The following is a 12345-nucleotide window of genomic DNA, read 5'->3' as shown; positions in this document are numbered from 1 at the left end:
TCCACCTGCTGTCAGCACCTGGAAAACCAAAGACATCACAACCACTTCCTTCATACACCAAAAACCACCACAGTCCCTGCTCAACAAAACTCAACCATATCAACACTGAGACCATATCAAAACTGAAACCATATCTAAACTGAATATCAATAATATCATCCAGGCTGTATCACATCCGGCCGGGATTAGGAGTCCCATAGGGCGGCGATTGGCCCAGCGTCGTCCGGGTTTGGCCAGGGTAGGGCGTCATTGTAAATAAGAATTTGTTCTTAACTGACTTGACTAATTAAATAAAGGTTTCATTTAAAAAATAAAAAATAAATGTGCTGAAGCTTTTATGTGGACAAAAATGTAATCATTAGTAATGCTCTTATCCACAGCGACTTACAGTAGTGAGTGCATAATTACGTAACTTTTTTTTCCGTACTGGTACCCCATGGGAATTGAACCTACAAACAAGGTGTTGCAAGCGACATGCTCTACCAACTGAGCCACACAGGACTTATGAACAAGAACAGGAAGAAAACAAGTGGGACGAGCAAAGAAGGAAATTTAACCTGAGGGGTTGGATGAGTAATGTGGAGTGTTCAGATGGTCTGTCTAATGACAGTGCTGTTGAGGTTCAGTGCCAGCGTGTTGAGGGAGTGGGGGGTGCTGGGGATCTGAGCCTTTACCTCTCCCCCGAGGAGACAGTGGGACACACACTGGCCCTCACCCACCGACAAGATCAACAGGCGGGGGAGAGGTCACACACACACACTGTCTGCAGTTAGAGAAAGACAAACACAAACTTTATTTCTCCCTTCCCACGCAGTCTGACCCACACACACGTCTCACCATGTCCTGGTAAAAGTTGGCTTGTCGCTGGCATCCGGAGAGAGAGAAGATGGAGGTGGGTGACATGGAGCGGAGGTGCCAGAGGGAAAGGGATGGGCCTCCTCCACAGAGCTGGTGGGGAAAAATAAGGCACAGGGGATAGGGAGAATTATTTAACTACATTAAAAGGAGATCAAATTGTAGGAGGAAACGCTGAGTAATGTTACAGTATCGGCATTGCAAAAAACATTTCAGGCATCTCGACTTTTCATCCTGAAGGACTAAAAGATAAGAGCGCGAGACATTCCACAGGTGGAGTCGACCTTCGCGACTGTTCTAATGTATCGCCATGGGGGAAGGGACCATTGACTTATGGGAAAAAAACTCAATTGCAAGGGCTGCCCTTCCTCACCATCCAATCAGAGTCGGTCATCAGGCAGCTGATCCACTTGCCATATTGAGGGCGGGCACATTCCTAGAAAGAGAGGGAGTGAGAGAAAGAGTAGAAGCTTGTTTGAATTATGATGTGTATTTTGTTACGCAATCTGCACAAAGGGGGGGCAGATTATGTATTTTCATAAATAACAGCTGGTGCACAACATCTAAGGAGATCTCGAGCTATTGCTCGCCCGAGGTAGAGTATCTCATGATAAACTGTAGACCACACTACCTACCTAGAGAGTTTTCATCTGTATTATTCATAGCTGTTGAGGCTGGCACTAAGACAGCATTGAATGAGCTGTATTCCGTCATAAGCAAACAGGAAAACGCTCACCCAGAGGCAGCGCTCCTAGTAGCCAGGGAATTTTACTCAGGGCAACTTAAATCCGTTTTACCAAATTTTTATCAGCATGTTAAATGTGCAACCAGAGGAAAGAAAACTCTGGACGACGTTTACTCCATACACAGAGATGGATACAAAGCTCTCCCTCACCCTCCATTTGTCAAATCTGACCATAATTCTATCCTCCTAATTCCTGCTTACAAGCAAAAATGAAAGCAGGAAGCACAAGAGACTAGATCAATAAGAAAGTGGTCCGATGAAGCAGATGCTAAGCTACAGGACTGTTTTACTAGCACAGACTGGAATATGTTCCAGGATTCCTCCGATGGCATTGAGGAGAACACCACATCAGCCATTGGCTTCATCAATACGTGCATCAATGACGTCGTCCCCGCAGTGACTGAATGTACATACCCCAACCAGAAGCCATGGATTACAGGCAACATCCCCACTGAGCTAAAGGCTAGAGCTGCCACCTTCAAGGAGCGGGACTCTAACCCGGAAGCTTATACGAAATCCCGCTATGCACTCCAACAAACCGGCTATGCTCCCCCTTACAAAGGGAAGCATAGCCGAGAGCTGCCCAGTGACACGAGCCTAAACTACTTCTATGCTCGCTTCGAGGCAAATAACATTGAAACATGCATGAGAGCACCAGCTGTTCTGGAAGACTGATCACGCTCTCTGCAGCTGATGTGAGTAAGACCTTTAAACAGGTCAACGTTCACAAGGCTGCAGGGCCAGATGGATTACCAGGACGTGTACTGCGAGCATGCGCTGACCAACTGGCAAGTGTCTTCACTGACATTTTCAGCCTCTCCCTGTCCGAGTCTGTAATACCAACATGTTTTAAGCAGACCATGAACGTGCCTGTGCCCAAGAACACTGAGGTAACCTGCCTAAACAACTACCGACCCGTAGCACTCACATCTGTAGCCATAAAGTGCTTTGAAAGGCTGGTCATGGATCACATCAACACCATTAGCCCAGAAATCCTAGACACAATCCAATTTGCATACCACCCCAACAGATCCACAGATGATGCAATCTCTATTGCACACAACACTGCCCTTTCCCACCTAAAGGAACACCTATGTGAGCATGCTATTAATTGACTACAGCTCAGCGTTCAACACCATAAGGACCCTGGGACTAAACACCTCCCTCTGCAACTGGATCCTGGACTTCCTGATGGGCCGCCCCCAGGTGGCAAGGGTAGGTAACAACACATCCACCATGCTGATCCTCAACACAGGGGCCCCTCAGGGGTGCGTTCTTAGTCCCCTCCTGTACTCCCTGTTCACTCATGACTGCACGGCCAGGCACGGCTCCGACACCATTATTAAGTTTGCCGATGACACCGATGGTCACCGACAACGACAACGACGAGACAGCCTATAGGGAGGAGGTCAGAGACCTGGCCGTGTGGTGCCAGGGCAACAACCTCAACCCTCAACGTGATCAAGAGAAACGAGAGGATTGTGGACTACAGGAAAAAGAGGACCGAGCAGGCCCCCATTCTCATCGACGAGGCTGCAGTGGAGCAGGTTGAGAGCTTCAAGTTCCTTGAAGCAACAAACTATCATGGTCCAAACATACTAAGACAGTTGTGAAGAGGGCACAACAAAGCCTATTCGGGGAATAGGAGACTGAAAAGATTTGGCATGGGTCCTCAGATTCTCAAAAGGTTCTACAGCTGCACCTTTGAGAGCATCCTGACTGGTTGCATCACTGCATGGTATGGCAATTGCTCGGCCTCCGACCGCAAGGCACTACAGAGAGTAGTGTGAACGGTCCAGTACATCACCGGGGCCAAGCTTCCTGCCATCCACAACCTCTATAGCAGGCGGTGTCAGAGAAAGGCCCTAAAAATTGTCAAAGACTCCTGAACATCTAATCAAATGGCTACCCAGACTATTTGCATTGTCCCCCCCTCTTTTACACAGCTGCTACTCTCTGTTGTTATCATCTATGCATAGTCACTTTAATAACTCTACCTACATGTACATATTACCTCAACTAACCGGTGCCTCCTGCACATTGACTCTGTACCGGTACCCACCCTGTACATAGGTCTCGCTATTGTTATTTTACTGCTGCTCTTTAATTACTTGTTACTTTTATTTCTTATTCTTATCTGTATTTTGTTTTAAACTCTATTGTTGGTTAGGGGCTCTAAGGGGGGTTACATATTGTTTTACCTCAGGTTGGTGACGTTAGTATAAAAGTTTATAGTCAATTAAGTAACTTAATAAGTAATTTAATACTCAAAACTAGAATTACCAGAATTATAAAGCTGTTTGATCAACACTGACAAGTACAAAACTGCTTTGTCAAAGTCAGAATTTCTTATTTCAAGCATCTTATCCTTTTCATCTCTTCACATATTAAGAACAGATAATGACCAAATGGAATTCACTGTTTTATTGTCAATCTTACACACAGCAATCGTGTAGACAAAATACAGTACAGAACAAAGACAGTACACTTTTCATATCTGGGGAACACAGTATGAGTCATTTGAACTGTTGTACAATTCTATTACATCCCCAAGATGGTATTTGACTTGTACATAAGTTTGGCTCTTGTTGCTAATTGTGTAATAAGACGTAAAATCAACCAGCTTTTCAGCATCCACTAACTCAGTGGCCTGTGCAAGGTGTGGGACCTCAACTTGATAAGCCATGAAGTTTCTATCAAAGCGTATAGTTTGAAATGGTTGATATTCCAAACAATAAAGCCTAGAATCAAGAAGAAATATATGTTTTTGACCAGTCCAAATTCTGGCATATTACCATTCAGTACATTGGCAAAGATCATGGACTTCTGAGTTATGTATTTATTACAATTTATTACAAGCCATTTGACTGATACAGCATGGTTTACTTCATTGAAACCTAGGAAGTCCCTCAATTTCCCACGTAAATATTGTACCTCTTTAACCTCTGATACAGGTCCCATCTCCCTTTCATTTGAAAAAATTGGGTGCATTGAACTGTCAACATTTTGGCAGCTTTCATATATTTGATTCTGATTGATCAAAGACTTGCAAAGCCCAAGCCCATTGGAAGCCCATTGTTTAAAGAAACAATTTTTAGACTCAAACCGCATACACATATGTCTAACCATTGGACCCAATGACTTTATCTGTGATGGCAAATGTATCATATAATGCTGTTTAGGTGTAACATTGCGGTCTGGAAAAAGCAACTTCCAATGCTTCAAATGATTTTCAATGAGCAACTTCAACCTAGACACAGTCACAATGGAAAGAACAGGCGCAAATACTATCTGTACAAATACTATCTGTACTATCTCTATTAGCTCAATTATCAGTTGTATATATGCATTGACTTCCAAACTCCCCAAAAACAAATGGCAATATCCTTAGCAGGACAAGCATTTGCCCAGATGACTGTTTTAGTTTACCATCACTTGACTTTAATGTACTAACAGAAATTGGGGATGGCCGATCTCTAACATCTAGAGGGGAATTAAGGGAAACCAAGAATAGCAGAATTCACTCAGTCCAGATCAATCTGTCCTGACACAACGAGATGATTCAAAACACATTTGACTTCCAATGGGGATATGCCTCCAGAATGACATGCATAATGTCTTGCGGAGTTTGTATGATATCAAAGGCTGGGAATTCAACTAACTTGCTCCTTCTATTGATCCCATATGTTGTTCTCAGGCTGTTGCGAAGCAAGTCCGTCTGTGCCTTTTCTATTTCATCACACTGACATGCTTCTCCAATGTCTTTTTAGTATATACATCCTATATATCCTTTAGTATATACATGTCTGCACTTACTGTAGGCAAAGCCCACACCCTCTTTGAACCCTGTTGTGCCAGGGTGTCTCCACAGAGAAACCATGGCACCATATATAATTTTCTCTCCGTTAATAGTTAGCATTTTAACCCCACTGTACAATGCATCCATGTCTTCCTTGATTCTATTCAATATTACATCTACACCAGATTGACGGAGGTCTACTGATCTAGCCATGGCAAGTATCCTGATAGCAGCCAGTTTAGACCTGTATTTTGGATTTATATTTCCTAGGGTGTAGTACACAATTAACTTGTTTTTTGATGCAAAGGACCTAGTGGATTACAGATTTCTATTTAATCCGTGTACAGAACAATCTGCAATGCCTTTGGTTTCTCTGAAAATAAGGGATGTGATTTTAGAAGAGCACCATCAACCATGTCATGAAAAAACTTTCCCTGCACATCTGGGGTCCCTTTTTAACCATAGACAAAATCCTTGGGTGTGATAAGAACTGTTCTAGACTTTTGACTAATGGTACATAATAAAATAATTTATCTTTGATGAAAATGTCTTTTGATCCTCCACATTTCATCCTGCATATGGTTCGAGCAATTGGAATTTCCTCTGCGTCCAAACAGCTTCTTAATACCACTGTCCTGTCTAAATGTTGTTGCAACGCCAGCAAAAGGGTCAATGAAATTGTCAAATATATCCATTGCATCTTTTTCAAGTTGACCTGATGTGCTTCCTGAATGCTTCTTTAGCACTGCTTCCATCTGCTTCCTGAGGTTGTCCAATAGTGGTGATTGATACTGCTGTACCCCAGCAACAATGTCATTCACACCTTTCTCAAAATGGGAGAGAGAGAGAGAGAGAGAGAGAGAGGTGGGGATGTCATCAATCATGGAGGTTGGAACACACCATCATGTAGGCAATATTAACCAGGTGAAATTGTGTTCATTGCACGCAGAGTCAGGGTATACGCCACAGTTTGGGCAGCCTGGCTCATTACGAACTAATTTTCCAGAATTGTACGTAATTATGACATAACATTGAAGGTTGTGCAATGCAACAATAATATTTAGACTTAGGGATGCCACCCGTTAGATAAAATACCGAACAATTCCGTATTTCACTGAAATAATAAACTTTTTGTTTTCGAGATGATAGTATCATGCCCTGACCTTAGTTATCTTTGTATTCTTTATTATTTTGGTTAGGTCAGGGTGTGACAGGGTGGTATGTGCATTTTTGTCTTGTCTAGGGTTTTTTGTATATCTATGGGGTTTTGGTATTGTCTTGGTAAATGTAGGTCTATGGTGGCCTGAATTGGTTCCCAATCAGAGACGGCTGTTTATCGTTGTCTCTGATTGGGGATCCTATTTAGGTTGCCATTTTCCATTTTGGTTTGGTGGGTTATTGTCAGCACTTGTTATTATTAGATTCACGGTCGGGTTGTTTGTTAGTTTGTTTAGTGTTCTTCGTAAATAAAGAAGAATGTATTCAAATCACACTGCGCCTTGGTCTCATCGTTACGACAAACGTGACAGAGTTTCCGGATTCGACCATATTAATGACCAAAGGCTTGTATTTCTGTGTGTTATGTTATAATTAAGTCTATGATTTGATAGAGCAGTCTGACTGAGCGATGGTATGCAGCTGGCTCGTAAGCATTCATTCAAACAGCACTTTCTTGTGTTTTGCCAGCAGCTCTTCGCAAGCACAGCGCTGTTTATGACTTCAAGCCTATCAGCCTAATGGCTGGTGTAACCGATGTGAAATGACTAGCTAGTTCTCGGGGTGCACGCTAATAGCGTTTCAAATGTCACTCGCTCTGAGACTTGGAGTAGTTATTCCCCTAGGGCTGTGGCATTTCTGGAGCGATGGGTAACGCTGCTTCGAGTGTGGCTGTTGTCGATGTGTTGCTGGTTCGAGCCCAGGTTAGGTAGTTAGCAGAGAGGGACGGAAGCTATACTGTTACACTGGCAATACTATAGTGCCTATAAGAACATCCAATAGTCAAAGGTATATGAAATACAAATGGTGTATATAGAGAAATAGTCCTATAAATACTATATTAACTACAACCCAAAACCTCTTACCTTGGAATATTGAAGTCTCATGTTAAAAGGAACCACCAACTTTCATATGTTCTGAGCAAGGATCTCAAACGTTAGCTTTTTTACATGGCACATATTGCACTTCTACTTCACCAACACTTTGTTTTTGCATTATTTAAACCAAATTGAACATGTTCCATTATTTATTTGAGGCTAAATGGATTTTTATTGATGTATTATATTAAGTTAATAAGTGTTCATTCAGTATTGTTGTAATTTTCATTATTACAAATAAAAAATTGTCCGATTAATTGGTATCAGATTTTTTGGGTCCTCCAATTATCTGGTATCAGCGTTGAAAAATCATAATCGGTCTACCTCTACTACACATTCACAATCAAACTGAATTGAATGGGGGACACTACTTTTCACTAAAGAAGGGAAATGAGGTACAACATGCAACTTTGATCGAAGACCTAAAATCATGCCTGACAAAATCACAACGGTATCCTAATATAGTGCGGATACAGAAGTAGCTTATTCTACAACAGTGTAACTGTTATGTGCTAGTATTATATCTAATTGATCAATTCAATTATAAATGTGGATGGGTAAGCTACTTCATTCAATGATTACAGTATTGTACAAGGTAGATACAAGAGTAGTCTATAGTCTACAATAATAATGTAATTGAATGTGCTCTAGTATAATTTTTATCATTGATGAATACAATTGTAAATGGGGATGGGTAGGCTACATAATTCAGTGAATACTGAATGTATTGCAATCTCTGGGAGTGTGTTAATGATGGCTGTTGAACTATGGCAATGTCAAACTAATTTCTAAATCTCTTTCTAAATCTCCTACTTTTAGTAGCCAGAGCAACCAATCAGCTGCTAAACCCACCACCCTCACTGTTCTCCCTCCACAAGTAACCACATCCTCTTCTCCTGTTCAATTACTTTGCCACGGCACTAAAAATGACTGTACATTTTCTCCTGTGTCCATCTCAGTGCAACATGATCCATCCAAGGCCTCAGCTGGATGCCTAAAATGTGATACATGTAAGCAAGATGCTATAGTGTAGTTTGTGTATGTGTGTGGATGGATGGAGTTCTAAGTAAAGACATGAAGAGATGGTGATGAGAGTGAGAGCATACAGTATGAAAATAAAGACTCCTTGGGATTTAAAATGAGTGCTAGGTGCCTCGTCTCCTTTTTGTCTGAGGATACTACAGTCACCCCTGGTGGAGGTTCTTGGAACACTGCGATTTAAGTCTGAGCAGATGTTGACGAAAACGTTCAAAAGGTGGTGGTGCTTTGTTGCGTGTTATTTTAAACAGGCTGATGTTTGAGTACAGAATGAAATGGTGTAAACTTAACAGGCTAAACTTGTTGAGCACGCTGTTTGAGAAAGGGGTTCGAACAGGGTTCTTTGGCTGTTAACAAAGGAGAAGTCTTTTTGGTTCCATGTAGAACCCTCTGTGGAATGGAGCCCAAAAGGGTTCTACCAAGACACAGAAGGGGTTCTATCTGGAACCAAAAAGTGTTCTATGGGGATAGAAGAAGAATCCTGTTAGTTTGCAGACAGCACCTTTTTTATCTGAGTGTAGGCCTATATTGCAGTGGTGGTTCAGTGGTTTTCTGTAAAAAAAATAAAAAATAATTGGTGGTGAGTTAAGATGATCAGAAATACTATGAAACATCCCCACTTTAAGCTGAGGCATGTGTGATCACTCAACATTGACAGGACCAACAAAAAAGACATGCTTACATGCAAACAAATGATAACGTGTCTAACTTGCACCATTGTGCAATTATTAAGAGACTAGACACAAATAGCTAATCCTGGCTACCAATGTTCTAGCATTCATTTATTGAGGCAAGCAGATCAGAGATGTTAAGGTGGTACCCAAACATATGCCATGTGTATATGTGACACAAACATATGTAAGGTCATTTTATTTTGTTATTTTATCGAGCCATTTCTAGGCCTCCCTGGTATTTGCATTTAATTGATTTATATAATTACTGCCGCTAGAGGAAGCTGTGACGTCAATGGAGTGCATTTGTGAGATCTTGGGCATTTCTTCTTCATTCTTGGAGAATGACTAGTTCTGAAAACTAACGTTTCCCCCCGTCTCATCAATTAACCCTATAAATTCAGGTATGTAATGTGCAAAATTGCAATATGACTCAAATTATTGATGTAGCATGGTTAATTACATAGTTCATGAGTTTGATGGTGTTCAAGGAATATGTGAAAAACTAGTTGGCATTTTCCCCATTGTAAGTAATGTAGTTAGGCTAGGTTGCTAATGGTCTACTTTTTAAAATATATTATTATATATTTTTTAAATGAGCTTTTTCGAAATTGCCACTGATATCTATTATGATATCGAATATGAAATGATTGCATATACTGTAGTATAAGAAAAGTGTGATTGACTTCGGGGTTTTCTATTGCTGTTTTTGTATAACGTACTTTGAGGTCACTGATACTCCACCTGATGTGGTGGAAGTGTCGAACCAGATCAGAACGCCTTCGAAGACCACCTTCAGGCGCGGACTTAAAAAACTTCCACATCCTTTTACCAGGTAAAAATTATTGTCCATTGTTAATTTATTTTCTGGCCTTCCAAGAGAGATATGAGTTATACATTTGTAGAAATATTAAATATTATTGCATTTCTATCAATCAAGGTGAGACTGAACATGGACAGGGTACATGAGAAAACGGAGAGCCACCGGAGTAGAATCAAGGTGACCAAGAGGTTCGACATCTGGGCAAATGACTTAGCTTGAAAGGAAGACGAGACCCGGGAAAGCTTGGTGCTTCTAGCTGGGGTCACCATCCGTTATTAAGGTGAATATACAAATCTCAGATAACTATTTTCATTTGCCATCTCGTGGTGTGCGGCATTGCCATGTTGTCAGCAGTACCAACACTGGCCCAGGGGGTTCTCCAAATAGTCAATCTCAAGGCTAACTACTGGGTCACGCTGAGTAACCGCCACTTCCAGTGTACGAAAGACTGATGAGAGTAAATATTAGTTAATTATAGGAGAGCTGTAGCTCCGGCAACCGGTGATGTGGAGCAGAGCATGCTGGGCGATCTCTAACTAAGGAGTAGGAAGTAACTAGAGAGAGTACACAAGCCGTGATAAATTCCAGCCATCTCATGTGATTACCCCCAGTTAGCATTCTTTGTTTTAGCCAAGGCCAGTGGGTGTCCTTCAGAAATGTGAGTTCATGTTTCTTACAATTCATGTGTTTGTTATGCTAATTAGCGTTTTTACCGTGAGCTAGCAACTGTAAGCTTGCTAACCCTGTTGTTTCTGTCATCTCATTTCAGACATTTCGCATTTCAGTGTCTAGTCTTATATGCCCTGTGGTTATATTGATGTATACTGTTTACTGATTATGTGGGTATTTGTTTGAGCAATGAGCCTTGTGGATGCATTATACATTCAAGTTGTGTGAGGATGATGGTGCTGATCAGTAGTACTGTGTAGTTACACTCTTCTGATCATTCATTAGTGAAGTCACAGCCATGTTGTTAACCAGCAGATAACCAATTGTAGCCATATTATTTATAGCTTATGTAATTGTAGGTTGTATTAAGCCTATAACCTGCCATTTACTGTTGTATTTAATTTTCCCCTTTTCAGAACCACACAAACTCTTAGTTAACACAGTTGTCAAGCCATACTGTGCTGTATTTGCTCTGTTTAATCAGCGTCATTAAACAACCTCAACTGGCCTATCATCCGTGCCCTTACAAGCACCTGTGCTACGTAAAGTCCTCAACTACATCCAGGTAGGTACTGTTAAGGTGTATGACTTCAGTGATCTGTCTTTTCCAGGGACCATCTCTTACCTCCGTTATCAAACCCACTGACATAAAAAAAATGAGATGTTTTCTTTCCTGTCTGCCATTAACATTATTGCATGTCTAATCAAACATTTAAACAATTCAATAACTGTTTTTTTACATGCCTGATAATCCTTTAACCTGTGTGTTTGCTTGTTTACGTGTCTCCTACCCTTTCCCTTTACTCTGCTCCTGTTCTCCAGGACCTAGGAGTTATGCCCAACACCCAGACATGGATCCACCTGATGTCCTCCATTACCAACCACACTCCAACTTTCCATTACATCAGCTACTGTTATTGTCATTATCTGCTAAGAAAAAGCAAGCCAACTATCATACTGGGCTCATTATGTGAGATACACAGATTAGCTTAAAACACTAGCACTGCAAACACTCAGAACAAAGAGGGGAGCAGCGCCTGGATTTTGCGGTCTCCTTCTTTGAGTCCACCTTCCAAGACGGACGACCTGTTGAAAACAAGTGACAGGCAGAACCTCCCATCCACACAATACCCACCTCCTCTCTGTTCCACACACCAGAATTCAGCATTTCAGTCTATGATTGCCATGTGAGTGTACAAAAAAATAAGTAAATTGACACATGTACCTATAAAATATTGCCAGATTGTTTTTTATAGCTGTTTCATAGGATGTTCATTATTGTCAATTGTAAGGTATTCCTTGATGGTATTTGTTAATTACAACAATTAATAATGTTGAAGACATACAATATATATGTTCAACCACAAGGGTGTACTAATGAGGTATGGTTTTAAAAATCATTTTGAGGACTAATATTATTTCAGTGTAGATAAGTGATGGCCTGTTTAAAATGAAAACATGCCAGCCAGACCAGCCAGTGTATTATTCAAATGTATTTGCATATGAATGGAGTGGAACTTAGCTGACTTTGTGATCTGTAAGGTAAGTAACAATGTGTGGATCCTAGTCAAGCGTTTGTCAAATCCAGATTTTTAAAAAGGTTATGCGTATCAAATCTGTGGGCTAAATCAATGACAAACAGTTGACATGTT

At 41.1% G+C, this 12345-nt stretch overlaps 1 long non-coding RNA gene across 2 annotated transcripts; it reads left to right on the top strand.

Moving 5' to 3' along the window:
- The first annotated feature begins 9515 nt into the window (after positions 1-9515).
- On the top strand, positions 9516-12060 carry LOC112261725. 2 transcript variants are annotated; one of them, XR_002955193.1, is made up of 5 exons: positions 9516-9605; positions 9930-10036; positions 10142-10304; positions 11110-11258; positions 11516-12060. It is a non-coding gene; the product is annotated as an uncharacterized LOC112261725 (long non-coding RNA). The 2 variants fall into 2 exon arrangements; XR_002955192.2 differs by having other exon boundaries at positions 9545-10036.
- Positions 12061-12345: the final 285 nt, after the last annotated feature.

The sequence above is a fragment of the Oncorhynchus tshawytscha genome, linkage group LG01 (genome assembly GCF_018296145.1).
Source record: "Oncorhynchus tshawytscha isolate Ot180627B linkage group LG01, Otsh_v2.0, whole genome shotgun sequence".
Lineage (NCBI taxonomy): Eukaryota > Metazoa > Chordata > Actinopteri > Salmoniformes > Salmonidae > Oncorhynchus > Oncorhynchus tshawytscha.
The sequence above is the reverse complement of the archived record's forward strand: the minus strand, read 5'-3'. Positions and strand labels throughout refer to the sequence as shown.